Genomic DNA, 16,483 nt, shown 5'->3' with positions numbered 1-16,483 from the left:
TCAACTTCTGTTGAATGACTTACTTCAACTCTCAAGCTGGATTCTTCTTCACCATATGCTACCAATTCTGCCACAATATGATATTGTCAATGGGGAGAAGTAGAAACATCCTGTAGTCTGCTACACTCTCAGAGAGCTGAAGACAAATTCTTGGGGGTCTTAAGAGCTGGATTCTTCTATAGATGGCTGACTTTTTGACAGAATTAGTAGGGTCAGCCTGCCATTTAAATAGCCATTAAGGGCATGGGTGATTCTTTGCCAAGAACCTTCATCCAAAGCCTTGTTAATGTTACTAGGCTATTTACACTCTAGTTTCAGATTGCTTACATAATTCCTTATCCTATCAAGTAGTGAGTTACATAGGAAAATTCCTAAATATCTCCTTTTAACTCCCATTATCTATCAATCTGTCAGTCTATTTGTTTTTCTATCATCTTTCTACTTAATCTGTGAACTATCTATCTAGCCTCATAGGCTCTGTTATTATAGGCAATTATGTTTCTGAGATTGGCATTTGAATGTACTATAGCCAAATCTAAATATTTTTATGAATGATTTATGTTGTATTTGAGAGATATTCCTATTTATATGTTAAGATATATTCTTTTTAAAAAAATCATCTCCTAATATAATCCCTAAAAACCACAAAATTTTGCTTGGTATCAAGCAACTGCACCAATCAAGATATTAAACTATTTTTGGTTTGTTTACTCATTTTTAATGTCAAAACAAGTGTAATTTGAAACAGCTGCATTCAGATTTCTAAAATACAACTGTTTGTTCACCAGCCCCGAATGGATAATGTTAAGAAAAGCAGTCTTATCTTGTTATGTTTTTTCCTTTATAGGCACCTTAGAGTTTTGTAGATTAGACAAAAATAAAAGACAGTATTATATAATTTATTTAATCATTGTCACAGTTTTATAGAAAGACAGTTTCTATGACTTGTTTAAACATCATTTCTTGAGTTTCATTTGGCTATTTTTATATATGCTAGCAGATTTTAACACTGTGGCATGATTCAAATATCATGAAAGGCTAATGAAAGAAATCTATACCTTTTTAGGCTTATGACCCAACTAAATTTTAATCCTCTTTCCATTTTTTTATTATATGAATTGACATCAACTTGGGATTTGTTAATTTTCCTCAAGTTAGTGACTTCTGTGAGCAAATAACATCCACTTTAGTGACTTTTTAGTAATTCATTGTTTCAGTTTAAGTGGGCTCATGTGATTTAGAAATCCAAAAGATGTTTGAAGTATTGCTTTTTGTATCAGTTTTAAGAAATCTTATGCCTTTGCTTAACTTTTCCTGCTAAATCCATGATGGCCAAATGGCAGAGTAGAAAAATTCTGGATTTGGATTCAGAGGACCTATTCTTTGCTACTTGTATGATTTTTCTGCCTAATCATTTCACTTCTGTATGCCTTAGTTTCCTTATTTGTAAAATGAGAAGGTTGGACTATGAGCATCTCTTAAGTGTTTTTCAAGTCAGTGCACTTGGAGCTTTAAAAAAAAAAATCAACCCTTACCTTCTCTTAGAATCATAACTTATTATTAGTTCCAAGTTAGAAGAGAGGTAAGGGCTGGGCAATTGGAATCGAAGGGAGTGTCTGAACTCGAATTTGAATTCAGATCCTTCTCCATCTCCAGGTCTGGCTCAGCAAGGTTTTGAAAAGTATTTGTTGTATATCATGCCCCCTAGCAGGTGCTGGGATCACAAAGACAAACAATGAAACAATCCTTGTCTTCAAAGAACTTACATTTTACTTGGGGAAAAGTAACATATAGATGGTCATATTAATATAAAATATATACAAAATAGTTTTTGAGGTTGGGGGAAGAAGTACTAGTAGTTATAAAAATACAACTAATTTAAATATAATAGGCAACACTTCCACAGTGCTTCACAGTCAGCAAAAAGCTTTTCATATATTATTTCATTTGATCCTCACAAAAACCCTGGCAGTTAAGTGCCATTATTATCCCCATTTTCCAGATGAGGAAAATCAGGGAGACAGAGGTTAAATGACTTGCTTACGATCATACAACTAGTAATAACAACAATAGTAATTATAGCTAACATATATGGAATACTTTAAAGTTTGTCAAAAACTTTATGAATATTATTTCTTTTGAACTTCCCAACAATTCAGATATGTAGGTACTTATGGTTGTTGTTTAGTTATTTTTAAGCCACATCTGACTCTTTGTGACCCCTTTGGGGTTTTATTGGAAGAGACACTCTAGTGGTTTTGCCATTTTCTTCTCCAGCTCATTTGACATAGGAGGAACTGAGGTAAACAGTCTGACTCCAGACTGGCATCTTATCCACTGTGCCACCCAGCTGCCCTATTAGGTATCATTATTCTTTTGCAGATGAGGAAACTGAGGCAGGCAGAGGTCAAATGCTTTGCCCCAGGTCACACAACAAGTCTGAGACAGTATTTGAACTCAGATTTTCATGATGCTAGATTCCTTGTTCTATCTACCTACTCATAAAAAACAATGACTCACTTCTCCTTGGATTAGAAGTTGGTTAGAGCAGGCATTAAGGTAAACAAGGAATACTCTGTCAATTTGTAGGTGAAAGTGGTAGAAACTCTTCCTCTAACTCTCATTACTTATTTTACCATTCCTCCAGCTTTCTTGGGGGAAAAGAGGCCATTTGTAACTTTTAACAGGCTATTCTGAAGCCCTTTCTTCTGCCTCCAGTTGTGGGCACTCTCTTTCACCTGAAATCACTTCATATATATTTAATATTTAATCTGAACACATGTTGTAACTTCCCAGTAGAAGGTAAAGTCATTGAGGTTTTGTGTCTCTAAGAAATCAACAAATTAACATAAAAGTTTGCTGAAATGAATTAAGATGAAGTGAATACAAGAATTAGACAATAATAGTGTGAACAGCTGCATGTTATCAACTCAAGGTGAACAGAAAATTGGAATCAGAAATCACTACACTAGGCTGAAAACATAGAAAAAGGTCTCCTGACCTTCTCTTTCAACTATGCATTATCAGGTCACCAATGGGATGAAAGTGGTTTCATTTGGAATGGAAGTGGATTCATGAAATCCTCATAAACCAAGAGACTACTTACTGTGGCAATGTGGTATGGTGGAAAGACTGAGAGTTTAGAGAGTTGGGTGGTGATGGTTAAATTTTTGGTGGGAGCATTTACACCTCATAAACTGGCAAATCCTATGAACTGAGGCTTGATTAATTGTTTTATGGATGATATTGACTTAAGAAAGTGCTGAAGAAAATGTTTCTAAGGCAAATTAAACTTAAAAGTGCATTATTGTGAATACATTTTCCTTACCAGCATACTCCTGACTAGGACAACCATTAATAACTTCAGTTTTCTAATTTTTAAAATTTTTAATTTTTTAAAAACCCATATCTTCCATCTTGGAGTCAATACTGTGTATTGATTTCAAGGCAGAAGAGTGGTAAGGGCTAGGCAATGGGGGTCAAGTGACTTGCCCAGGATCACACAGCTAGGAAGTGTCTGAGGCCAGATTTGAACCTAGGACCTCCTGTCTCCAGGCCTGACTCTCAATCCACTAAGCCACCCAGCTGCCCCAGTTTTCTCATTTCAAAATTAAGTTTGTAAATTTGTATTTTGTGCAAATGTAAATTTGTAAATTATAAATTAGGAGGTTGGTTTAGGCTATTTTCAAATTATTTAGGATTAATTTTCTCTTAAATTATTTAAGAAAATAAATATTCTATAAATGGAACTTATTTAGCAATGTTGCAGGGCTGAAGTATAATGATAGAGTGATGTATTTTTGAACCCATTCAATCATTCTAAAACTTGCCTTAAATTTTGTGAGATTTCAAATAACAGTATATCAGTGATAGGAGGTAGCTGGATGGGCCAGGGGATAAAGCCCTGTATCTAGAGTCAGGAAGATTTGAGCTCAAATTTATCCTCAGACATTTTCTAGTTAGTGTGAATCTTAAAATTTCTCAGACTTTACCTTGGAACATTATCTTAAGGTTATGGTTAAGGTTATTCCCCATTTAAACAATGGAGGTACTTGATCAGGAATGTATTGGGAACTTTAAAATTATTCCACCCATATTTAGGCATACTTTAGGGGAAGATAAAGTTGTAAAACTCCTTACTGAACAATGAAAAAGTACTTAACACATACTTATAGTGAGGCAAAAGCCCTTAAGCTAGGTCTATTTTTAGATCTAATACAAAAGGGTGCTAAGTACCTATGAAGGTCAAATTAATCACTAAAAGGTCAGGCAACTTGCAAGGGGGCAAGCTTAACAAAGAGGTGTGAAGTACTCAGAAGATATAATCTACCCAGAGAAGGTGAGAACTAAAAACCAAGAATGGGCTGTCCTAGGAAAAATGTCTACTGTGATTGGTAGACATGAAAATTTAGGGGAGGTGACACAAGAGCAATTTCTCTTTAAAAGGAGCTGTCTAAACCAGTTCAAGGTAGTTCGATTTAATTCAGGTCAGGGAGTCAGAGGAGGCTGCTGGGTCTCTGAACACTAGAGTTTTGCTTGGGAAGATCTTGTGGTGAGTGATTAAAGACTGACTTAGTTTCTCTCTTAAAGAGAAAAGGCCTAGGCCCTAGCCTTTTCCTACTATTTCCTCTTATTCTCTCTTTCTCTTTCCTTAATTCCTTGATTTGTATTAATTAAAATCTCCATAAAACCCAGCTGACTTGGGTATTTCATATTTGGGAATTTTCCCCATGGCGACCACTTATTTTTTATTTAATTCAAGACACTAAAATTATCTTACAGTTTTGGCAACCCATATTTTCGTGGTCACATTAGGTGATCTTGGACAAGTCACTTAACTCTGTTTGTCTTAATCTATTGAGGAAGAAAATGGCAAACCACTTTGGTATCCTTGCCAAGAAAACCTCATGGATAGTGTGGTCCATGAAGTCATGAAGAATCAAACACAATTGAATGACTGATTAACAGTATCAATGATAACGTGAAAACTTCTCTCACTTTTAGGGAGAGCCTGAGATATTCAAAAGGCCAATCAAAGGCAAAGATCCAGGTAAGAATGGACTCATTTCTGTTTAGGAAGGTAGACAAGCACACAGGGGTACAGTAATCAAGGGTAACTCTAGTAGAGACTAAGTTTAAGTTAATATCCCTTCTAGGTAAGTAAATGGAAATATGATTGATGTCCAAGCAGGATCTGATTAAGAAGAACAGTTAGCCTCCTTGTGCTCATCCTTCTCATCATGTAGCAGTTACTCTTAACTCACTTTTCTATAGCAAATCCAGATATATTATCCCCTCAGGGTCCTAGGGCTATCCCTGAAGGGTTAAGATATTTTTTTCCAATACCATCAGCTCAAGTCCCTATTCTTGTATATTCCCCTGGTTCAGTGATTGGTACCCCAGTTCCATTTAACCAGTTAACATAAATTAGTTTTGACAAAGGAATATTTACTCCAAATATCAGGTAAGAACAGAAGTATACCTATTTTCCTCCAGCATCTGGGAATACATAACCCCTTGGACCCTGGGAAAGGGGACTTGGGTTTAATGCAATTTTTCCATAAAATTGGTCCCACCAAGTTCATTTCCAAATGTAGTATAGTTCATGGATAAATAGGTCTGAATTTCTGCCACTATTGGGGTAATGTTGTTTAAGAATAAACCCCAAATCTAAATTGTTTTTAAAAAAAAAAACAGTTTGTTAAGTCATTTGCAGAGGAGAGAAATGAAAAAAAAAGTGTGGCTTCTTCTTAAGTGTCTATTGATTTATATCATCTAGAATTCAAACTAGGAAGCAGGCTTTTCAGTGCAGGGATTGCCTCTCTCTTTCCCTCCATTAAAACAACAACAACAACAACTAACCTTTATATAGAACTTTAAGATTTATAAAATGTATATTGTCTCTTTTGAGCCTCACAGTGATCCTATAAAGTAGGTGCTATTATTGTCTCCATTTTACCAAAGAAGAAACAATACTGAAAGAAATGAGGTCACACAATTGGTGTTGGAAGCAGGATTTGAAGTTAGGTCTTCTTGACTTCAAACCTAAAGCTCTATCTAGTTTACCACCTAGGTGCCTCAGTAGTTGTAAACATGGCACTTTGGCTAATCTAATTTCTTATTAAACATTCAATTCCACATGCATTTATTAGGGCCCTATTAAGTTCAAGGCACAGTTCTAGGTGTGGAAGATTCAAAGACAAAAGCTGTACCATTTCTGTCATCAAGGATTTTATATACCATTGGGGAATACAATATGTTGTTCAGTTGTTTCAATTATGTCTGAGTCTGCATGACCCCCATTTTGAGGTATTCTTGGCAAAGACACTGGAGTGGTTTGGCATTTACTTCTCCAGCTCATTTTACTGAAACAAACAGAATTAAGTGACTTGCCCAGGGCCACACAGTAGTAAGTGTCTGAGACTAGATTTGAACTAAGGATGATAAGCCTTCCTGATTTCAAGCCCAGCACTCTATCCACTATGCCACCTAGCTGTCCCACAAGACAGGTAAGTAAAAATCAAGTTATTTGAAGAGGGAGGATGCTAATAACAGGAGGAACAGGAATGCCTTCCTGTAAAGTATCTGAATATCTTTTTTCTTAAAAATATCATCTTTTAGAATCTTTTCCCTCTATATAATAATCTTTTCCTACTCTTTCAGACACTACAAATCTCCCGATTCTTGCCTTTTTGTGTCTTTGTGTCTTGATTTTTAGTGTCACTGACTTCAATCCAATCCAATCCAACAAGCACTCATTAAGCACTCATGCAAAACTCTGTAGATGGCCAGACCACCAGTTTGTCTTTTGGTGATCAAAAGACAAAAAAAAAGGTTTATATTGGTAACTGTTTATATGGATTTGTCTTCCCAATTCAGCTTTTGTCATTCACTTCTTTCCATCTTCCATCTCCATTCCTTTCCCTGCACTTTTTAATCCTTTGCTTTTCTCTTCTTCCTTCATCTTCTCACTTCCTTTCATTCATGCCTCATCACTGTCTTTCTGGACTAGACCAGCATGATATCTAGGTACTTGTCCTGTTTATTTCCTCACTATCTATAAATTCTGTGGATTTTCATTTCAATTCCCAAAGTGTTTTCTTAGGCCTTGTGACTTTGGATTTTTTTTTTGCCTTCAAAATGCATTTAATCCCAGAGCAGGCATTTGTAAACAGCTTGAAGGCTTGTGAACCCACAATAAAGTTATAGTTTATTATTGGGCAAAGAAGTAAAACTCAAGTAAATGATCATAATACTAGAGTGGCAAAGTGTATGAATAGGTGTATAGAATGAAATTTTGATACTAATTCAATATCTGAATTCAATGATCTAGATCCAGACTATCCAGACTAGAATGACATAACCAAGGCAGATAAACATCATTCTGACTGTATTCTTCAGTAGTTGGTCAAAACAGGAGGTCATGGCAGTCATATGATTTGACTCATATAGAATTCAATTAAGCAAATATTTCTTGATGAAAAGGAAAATGACCCTTCTGTTTGTTACATTATCATAAAGAAGTTCACAAATTTGTTTTTGCTCTAAAACCTATGATGCCAAGAACTCTGAATTCACCCCTTTAGGGAAAATGTTAGTATACCACTTAATGAAATTTGCTCAGGGACAAAATTTGACCCTGAGCTACTTTAAATCTGAATAAGCAATGTTGGCCCAATATTAATTCTCTTTCATAGTAGTTTTGCACTTTTGCATATGTATGTTACCACTTTAATTATGGGAAGGTTGGTAGAGTCCATATCTTTTTTGACTGTGGGAGTTTTAATAAAAGTAGGCAGTGTTTGCTTTCCAAGGACCAGCTTAGCTGAATACAGAGAGTCTTATCACCAGTAGACTGGACACTTGGTGATGAATTTTTTAGCCATAGCAACTTCTGAAGCCAAGAAAAATGAAAAAAAAAATGACCCCTAGTCCTGTTTCTTGCAAGATCTGTGGCAGAGTGATAGAAAAGGAAGGAGAGGATGCCAAGAATCACACTATTTTAAAGCCATTTATAAACATAAGCTTAGCTATTGGAACTTTATAGCTAGATCCTTGTCCAATGACCACCAAATGGACATATACCAGATGAATAGAATCATGTCAATATTAACATTATCACCAGAATCAACATCCCCCCCCAAAAAAAGATATTGTAGCTAAATGGAAGTATGGTTCAAAGTTCTCCTTGAAAAGGCAGTTGGAGTTGGAGGAGATAATTTAATCATGCATTCTAGGAGGTGGGTTGGTAGAGTGCTGGACCTGGATCTGGGAAGACTTGAGTTCAATTCCTTATCTTGGACACTTCCTAACTGCATGACTCTGGGCAATTCACCTAGGCTCTATATGCTTCGGTTTCCTGTATTTTAAAATTGGAGTAATAATAGCAACTACTTCCCAGGATTGTTTGTGAGGACAAAAATGAGATAATATTCATAAAGCTCTTTGTAATCCTTAAAACATTATATAAATACTAGTGAAAAACATAAATTTTGTGAAACATTTACCTATTTAATTTTGCATAAATTATAAAAAATTTGCAAAAAAGACTACAATGAAAATAATTGCAGCCTATGTGCCAACATGCCCAGTAGAAGAAGAAGAGTAGATAAATTATATGAATAATTTGGTAAGACTCTCTAAATTAGACCAAAAAATGCTTTGGTACTTGCTGGCTCCAGTGGAAAGGTGGGACTAGGTAGAGACTGAAAAACATGTTGAAAATTATGATTTCAAAAGTAAGGAATGATAGACACTAAAGACTTATAGTCCACATAGAAACATCACAGTTAGATATCCTAAATAATTTTTTCAAGAAAAAAATCAAAAGGTATTGAATGTGCCAAGAACCAAATAACACAATAAAAATGAAATAGATTTTATTTTTCTAGCTAGAAAATGACTTTTCACTGTTGTTGGAGTCATTTCTGAAAACACTTGTCTTTTGTACAATCAGACTACTGATTTGTTAGAGCAAAAATAAACAAAAGTATAATAAAAACAAGCATAAAAAGTTATGTATTCAATTAAAATTACTGTAATAAGACCTACTTAAATGTTAATTATTGATGTTTAAAGTGATTTATCAATGAAAATTTAATTAAATATCAGTTACTAATGCTAAAAATGGGGTTTGGAGAAAGAACAATGACACAAAATATACTAAAGTCAAGCAGCAATTAATTTAATATGATCACCATAATGAAGAGACCAAAAGAGCCTACAAATTACCTGGCAAGCACTTTACAAATAGAGAGATATGACAGCAAAATGCAAACTAATTTAGAATATGAACTCATTTGTAATATCTTGTGGATAAGCATTGTGGGGAATTATGAGCATAAAAGGGAAAAAATGGAAGATAAATAAATTTGTTTAAAGAAAGTTTGTTGAGAAACCCAACCAAGTAAAATCATCTAGAGAGTATTGAAAGGATGAAAGTAGGAGGCAATAAATGAAAGATTTAAAGGATACACTAAGATTTTTTATAACAAACTTTTCATCATTAAAGAAAATGGAGCCACCACACTTGGATTCTAACATCAGAGTCCTAAATGTTCTTATGAAGGAAGTAAAATTGGCAGAAAGATGAGACCTCAGAAACCTTTCATTATGCCCCCAAACTCTGAGAGGCAATGAAACCCATGTGGCCTTGGGAAAGTAGGACCAGAGCTTACATATACAGTATAAACATAAGCACATTTTGTTAGCAATTTCTTTGGTTAGGGATAGAGAATGGAGATGGAAAGTGGTGGAGTAATAAATGGCAGTTAAAAGACTTTAACCACTTCTCTTTAATCATAGAAAAGTCTCAATTTGAGGTGAACCTAGTTTGTAATAAAATTCACATTTTATATAATGCTTTTCAGCTTTCTAAATACTTTCCCATATGGTATTTCATTTCTCTTCACAACAGCCCTTTGAAGTACGCAGAGGTGTTTAATATACACAGTTGTGGTGGAGCCAATTTGAGAGCTGATTGTTAAATTTTCACCATGAGAATTTACATCTCAGAAATGAATTGATGCTTCAAATCAGAATTAGATTTATTATTTTGTTGATTGTATAAACTTAAGAAAGTGATGGAGAAAATATTAATAATGCAGAATAAACTATCATTAGCCTGACACTAACTGACTATACTCTTTTGGCCTTTGAAATTTCCAGGGTTGGAGACTCCATTTGCTACAGCTAGAAAAAAAATTGAATGAAAAAGCCAATGAAGACTTATTTTTTTCTAGGGGCCATGTGGCTTTACAAGGGTAAGGTCCCACAGGTCTCTTCTTATGGCAGTTTCTCATTTATCATTACACTACCAAATGCAGCTAAAGACATTAAATCAAAGAGGGACAAAAAGAGATGTAGCTGAAGCTGACCTGGCTATGCAACCAATGGAAAACTCCCAGCCACAAAGAAAGCCAATCAGAATAAGCCAAAGAAATGTTCTTGTATGCTCTAGTCTCTCTAAGGCACTTCCCTTGCACATTATCATGATTCTCCCAGGAACATCTCCTTAGTGTCTTCTGAGGTAAGTTGATGGAGTCTGCACATTTGCCAGACCTCTATTACAGTGCAAAACCAGAAGATATGGCTGGATAATCACTGGAATTTCCTTCTGGTTTCATAGTGCTTTTGAATGACTGGAACAAAGACTAGAGGAACACTACAATATCAGACACCAGTTATGAAACATAATTTGAGAGTCAATGATACTATTGGGATTAAGTAAAAGAGTTGAAAGGGATTGAAAGGTTGCTTGGTCTGCCTCCTGCTTTATGGTAGCTAAGATGCTACACTGAAGCCCAAAGGAGGTAAGTTACTTGTCCAAGGTCATATACTTTGTTAATGGAGAAGGAGGGAGTAGAACTCTGGCTGCTTAACTGATCAGACCTTGATGATCTGCTTCATTATAGGTTTTAGATGAAGACACTGGGGTCTAGAAGAGTGATTTGCCCAATCACACAGTTACAAGTAAAAGGCTTATTGTTGGCAGCATTTCTTATTCTACTAAAATACAGAAAAAGAAGCCCAACCTTCTACCCATGTAGGTAGTTACTTTGCAGTTTCAAATTCCAGCTGTCTTTCTCTCCTTGATCCCCTTGGTCCTAAAATTAGCCATTATTAGTCCATAAGCGATAATTAAGGAGAATGATAACTAAAGGACAATATGGATTCAAGTATCTAAAATGTATTTGCCAATTCTTGATAGCCACATCTGGAACAACTGGTTTTCCCCCTTAATTTCAGAACCAGATATTCATTACATTTTTTCCCCTCAGAGGAAATGAGGAATATACAAGAGAGAATGTTCCAATCAAAATGTACTTCTGCATATCTGTTGTCTCCATCTGGTATTTGTCTTGATTGTTTTTCAATAGCATGAAAAGTGAAAAAAAATAAAAAAATCATTTAAAAAAGTGGCTAATTGTACTTGAATATCTGTCACTTAACTACACACATTCTTCTTGTTTATATAGACAAACTGACATGAAAAGGCAGAAGTTTTCCAATCATCCCCATCACTGGAAATAGCCAGAATTAGTATTTCTTATTAAGTGGGTTAATGAGCACCAAACTTTGGAATTAAAGCTGTTTCATACTGGCAGGAATGAGCATTGAACTAAGATAAAGATGATGCGTGTATCCACTATTCCTCTTAGATCTTCTCTTGTCATTCCTCACAGTCTTTAAGAAAAAGTATTATATGTATTTTATTTCTTATAGGCATGATGTAGTATGTGTGGGCAGGAAGTAAAAGCCTAAAAAAAGCTTAAAATTATTCTAAATAATTCACTTCCATTTTCCTTAATAAGCTTTTTGTCTATTATCTGGATAATTTTCCTATTTTGATGCATCAATTTGACTGTGTAGATAAAATCCAAGGAATCTTCCTATTCTTTCTTAATCCACTTACTTCCTACCAAATTCACAGTTGAAGGGTCAGTCGGTTCCCCACAATCAAATTTTATAGTTCTAAATTCTGTGATCCTCCACTCCCCATGCCCAACTTCAATAGGTAACATCCTTGGCCTGTTACTGATCTGAGACATGTCTAGTTCAGATCAATCCAATATGTCAGGTGTGGGATTGGAATGCAATTAAACAATTATGAGCCATATAAAATCCAATAAAAGATTTATATAACAATAAAAGATGTTGAAAGGATATAACTGATTCAAGCAGACATTTTTACCTCATTAGTGAAGGCAACAAGTCCTCAATCAGATAGAGGTACTGACTTGATTGACAGTAGGAATTCCATTGAGTCTGAAAAGACACAATTACTCACATTTTTATGCTTCAGGAGATCTGGAAGTCTAGTCAACATCCAAACCCTAATCTCCAGAACCAGTCAAATCCAAAGAACACTTTCCTTACCCCTTTAAGGAAAAACCAACCCAACCTAGAGAAAACAAAGGGTGCTCTCACCAGGCCCATCTTGTAAAGCTTTCAACAATTGGACACTCATCTAATATCATTTTTTCTTCATCTTATTCCTTTTCACACACACTCTATACATGGTCTGTAACCTTAGTGATGCTACCTTAGATATTTTTATTTAACATAGACTTTACATAATGTACACATACTACATTGTCAGTCATCCTGACTTTTGTCTTGCCACTAGATTTTTTTTCATATTTTATTTGATCATTTCCAAGCATTATTCATTAAAGACATAGATCATTTTCTTTTCCTCCCCCCCACCCCCCATAGCCGATGCGTAAGTCCACTGGGCATTAGATGTTTTCTTGATTTGAACCCATTGCTTTGTTGATAGTATTTGCATTAGAGTGTTCATTTAGAGTCTATCCTCTGTCATGTCCCCTCAACCGCTGTAGTCAGGCAGTTGCTTTTTCTCGGTGTTTCTACTCACATAGTTTATCCTTTGCTTATGAATGGTGTTTTTTTTTCTCCTAGATCCCTGCAAATTGTTCAGGGACATTACATTGCCACTAATGGAGAAGTCCATTACGTTCGATTATACCACAGTGTATTAGTCTCTGTGTACAATGTTCTCCTGGTTCTGCTCCTCTCGCTCTGCATCACTTCCTGGAGGTTGTTCCAGTCTCCATGGAATTCCTCCACTTTATTATTCCTTTTAGCACAATAGTATTCCATCACCAACATATACCACAGTTTGTTCAGCCATTCCCCAATTGATGGGCATCCCCTCGTTTTCCAGTTTTTGGCCACCACAAAGAGCGCAGCTATGAATATTTTTGTACAAGTCTTTTTTGTCCATTATCTCTTTGGGGTACAGACCCAGCAGTGCTATGGCTGGATCAAAGGGTAGATATTCTTTTGTCGCCCTTTGGGCATAGTTCCAAATTGCCCTCCAGAATGGTTGGATCAGTTCACAACTCCACCAGCAATGAATTAATGTCCCTACTTTGCCACATCCCCTCCAGCATTCATTACTTTCCTTTGCTGTTATGTTAGCCAATCTGCTAGGTGTGAGATGATACCTCAGAGTTGTTTTGATTTGCATCTCTCTGATTATAAGAGATTTAGAACACTTCTTTATGTGCTTGTTAATAGTTTTGATTTCTTTATCTGAGAACTGCCTATCCATGTCCCTTGCCCATTTATCAATTGGAGAATGGCTTGATTTTTTGTACAGTTGATTTAGCTCTTTATAAATTTGAGTAATTAAACCTTTGTCAGAGGTTTCTATGAAGATTTTTTCCCAGTTTGTTGTTTCCCTTCTGATTTTAGTTACATTGGTTTTGTTTGTGCAAAAGCTTTTTAATTTGATGTAGTCAAAATTATTTATTTTACATTTTGTGATTCTTTCTATGTCTTGCTTGGTTTTAAAGTCTTTCCCCTCCCAAAGGTCTGACATGTATGCTATTCTGTGTTTACCCAATTTACTTATGGTTTCCTTCTTTATGTTTAAGTCACTCACCCATTTTGAATTTATCTTGGTGTAGGGTGTGAGGGGTTGATCTATTCCTAGTCTCTCCCACACTGTCTTCCAATTTTCCCAACAGTTTTTATCGAATAGTGGATTTTTGTCCCAAAAGCTGGGATCTTTGGGTTTATTGTATACTGTCTTGCTGAGGTTGCTTTCCCCCAGTCTATTCCACTGATCTTCCTTTCTGTTTCTTAGCCAGTACCAAATTGTTTTGATGACTGCTGCTTTGTAATATAGTTTAAGGTCAGGGACTGCAAGGCCCCCATCATATGTGTTTTTTTTTTTTTTTCATTATTTCCCTGGATATCCTTGATCTTTTGTTCTTCCAAATGAACTTTGTTATGTTTTTTTTCTAAATCAGTGAAGAAGTATTTTGGTAGTTCAATGGGTATGGCACTAAATAGATAAATAAGTTTGGGTAGGATGGTCATTTTTATTATATTGGCTCATCCTATCCATGAGCAGTTAATGTTTTTCCAATTGCTCAAGTCTAGTTTTAGTTGTGTGGAGAGTGTTTTGTAGTTGTGTTCATATAGTTCCTGTGTTTGTCTTGGGAGGTAGATTCCTAGGTATTTTATTTTGTCTAAGGTGATTTTGAATGGGATTTCTCTTTCTAGTTCTTGCTGCTGAGCTGTGTTGGAGATATATAGAAAAGTTGATGACTCATGTGGGTTTATTTTTTATCCTGCAACTTTGCTAAAGTTGTTGATTATTTCAATTAGCTTTTTGGTTGAATCTCTAGGATTCTTTAAGTAGACCATCATGTCATCTGCAAAGAGTGATAACTTGGTCTCCTCCTTGCCTATTTTGATGCCTTCAATTTTCTTTTTTTTCTCTAATTGCTACTACTAGTGTTTCTAGTACAATGTCAAATAGTAGAGGTGATAATGGGCATCCTTGTTTCACTCCTGATCTTATTGGGAATGCGTCTAGTTTATCCCCATTGCAGATGATATTAGCTGATGGTTTTAGATATATACTGTTTATTATTTTTAGGAATGACCCTTCTATTCCTATGCTTTCTAGTGTTTTTAATAGGAATGGGTGTTGTATTTTATCAAATGCTTTTTCTGCGTCTATTGAGATAATCATGTGGTTCTTGCTGGTTTGCTTGTTGATGTGGTCAATTATGTGGATGGTTTTCCTAATGTTGAACCAGCCCTGCATCCCTGGTATAAATCCTACTTGATCATGGTGAATGATCCTTCTGATCACTTGCTGGAGTCTTTTTGCTAGTATCCTATTTAAGATTTTTGCATCTATATTCATTAGGGAGATTGGTCTATAGTTTTCTTTCTCTGTTTTTGACCTGCCTGGTTTTGGAATCAGTACCATGTTTGTGTTGTAAAAGGAGTTTGGTAGAACTCCCTCTTTGCTTATTATGTCAAATAGCTTGTATAGTATTGGGATTAACTGTTCTCTGAATGTTTGATAGAATTCACTGGTGAATCCATCAGGCCCTGGGGATTTTTTCTTAGGAAGTTCTTTGATGGCTTGTTGGATTTCATTTTCTGATATGGGATTATTTAAGAATTCCATTTCCTCTTCTGTTAATCTAGGCAGTTTGTATTTTTGTATATATTCATCCATATTCCCTAAATTGGTGTATTTATTGCCATATAATTGGGCAAAGTAATTTCTAATGATTGCCTTAATTTCCTCTTCATCGGAGGTGCTGTCCCCCTTTTCATCTTTAATGCTGTGAATTTGCTTTTCTTCCTTCCTTTTTTAAATTAGATTGACCAGTACTTTGTCTATTTTGTTTGTTTTTTCAAAGTACCAGCTTCTTGTCTTATTTATTAAATCAATAGTTCTATCACTTTCGATTTTATTAATTTCTCCCTTAATTTTTAGGATTTCTAGTTTGGTTTTCTGCTGGGGGGTTTTAATTTGATCGCTTTCGAGTTTTTTCAATTGCATTTCCAATTGATTGATCTCTGCTCTTCCTAGTTTGTTAATATAAGCATTCAGGTATATGAATTTACCTCTGATTATTGCTTTGGCTGCATCCCAAAAGGTTTGAAAGGATGTCTCGCCATTGTCATTTTCCTCGATGAAATTATTAATTGTTTCTATGATTTCTTCTTTAACTAAACGATTTTGGAGTATCATATTGTTTAATTTCCAATTGGTTTTCCATGTGCCATTACTAATCATTATTTTTATTGCCTTGTGATCTGAGAAGGCTGCATTCATTATTTCTGCTTTTCTGCATTTGTGTCCTATGTTTCTGTGACCTAATGTATGGTCAATTTTTGTGAATTTGCCATGTGGTGCTGAGAAGAAGGTGTATTCCTTTTTATCCCTATTTATTTTTCTCCATATGTCTATTAATTCTAATTTTTCTAAGATTTCATTCACTTCTTTTACCTCTTTCTTATTTATTTTTTGATTTGATTTATCTAAATTTGATAATGGTTGGTTTAAGTCTCCCACTAATATGGTTTTATTGTCTATTTCTTCCTTCAATTCTCCTAGTTACTCCATTAGAAATTTGGGTGCTATATTATTTGGTGCATACATGTTGATTAATGATATTTCCTCATTGTCTAACGTCCCTTTTAA

The sequence above is a fragment of the Monodelphis domestica genome, chromosome 1 (assembly GCF_027887165.1).
Source record: "Monodelphis domestica isolate mMonDom1 chromosome 1, mMonDom1.pri, whole genome shotgun sequence".
NCBI classification, from domain to species: domain Eukaryota; kingdom Metazoa; phylum Chordata; class Mammalia; order Didelphimorphia; family Didelphidae; genus Monodelphis; species Monodelphis domestica.
The sequence above is the reverse complement of the archived record's forward strand: the minus strand, read 5'-3'. Positions refer to the sequence as shown.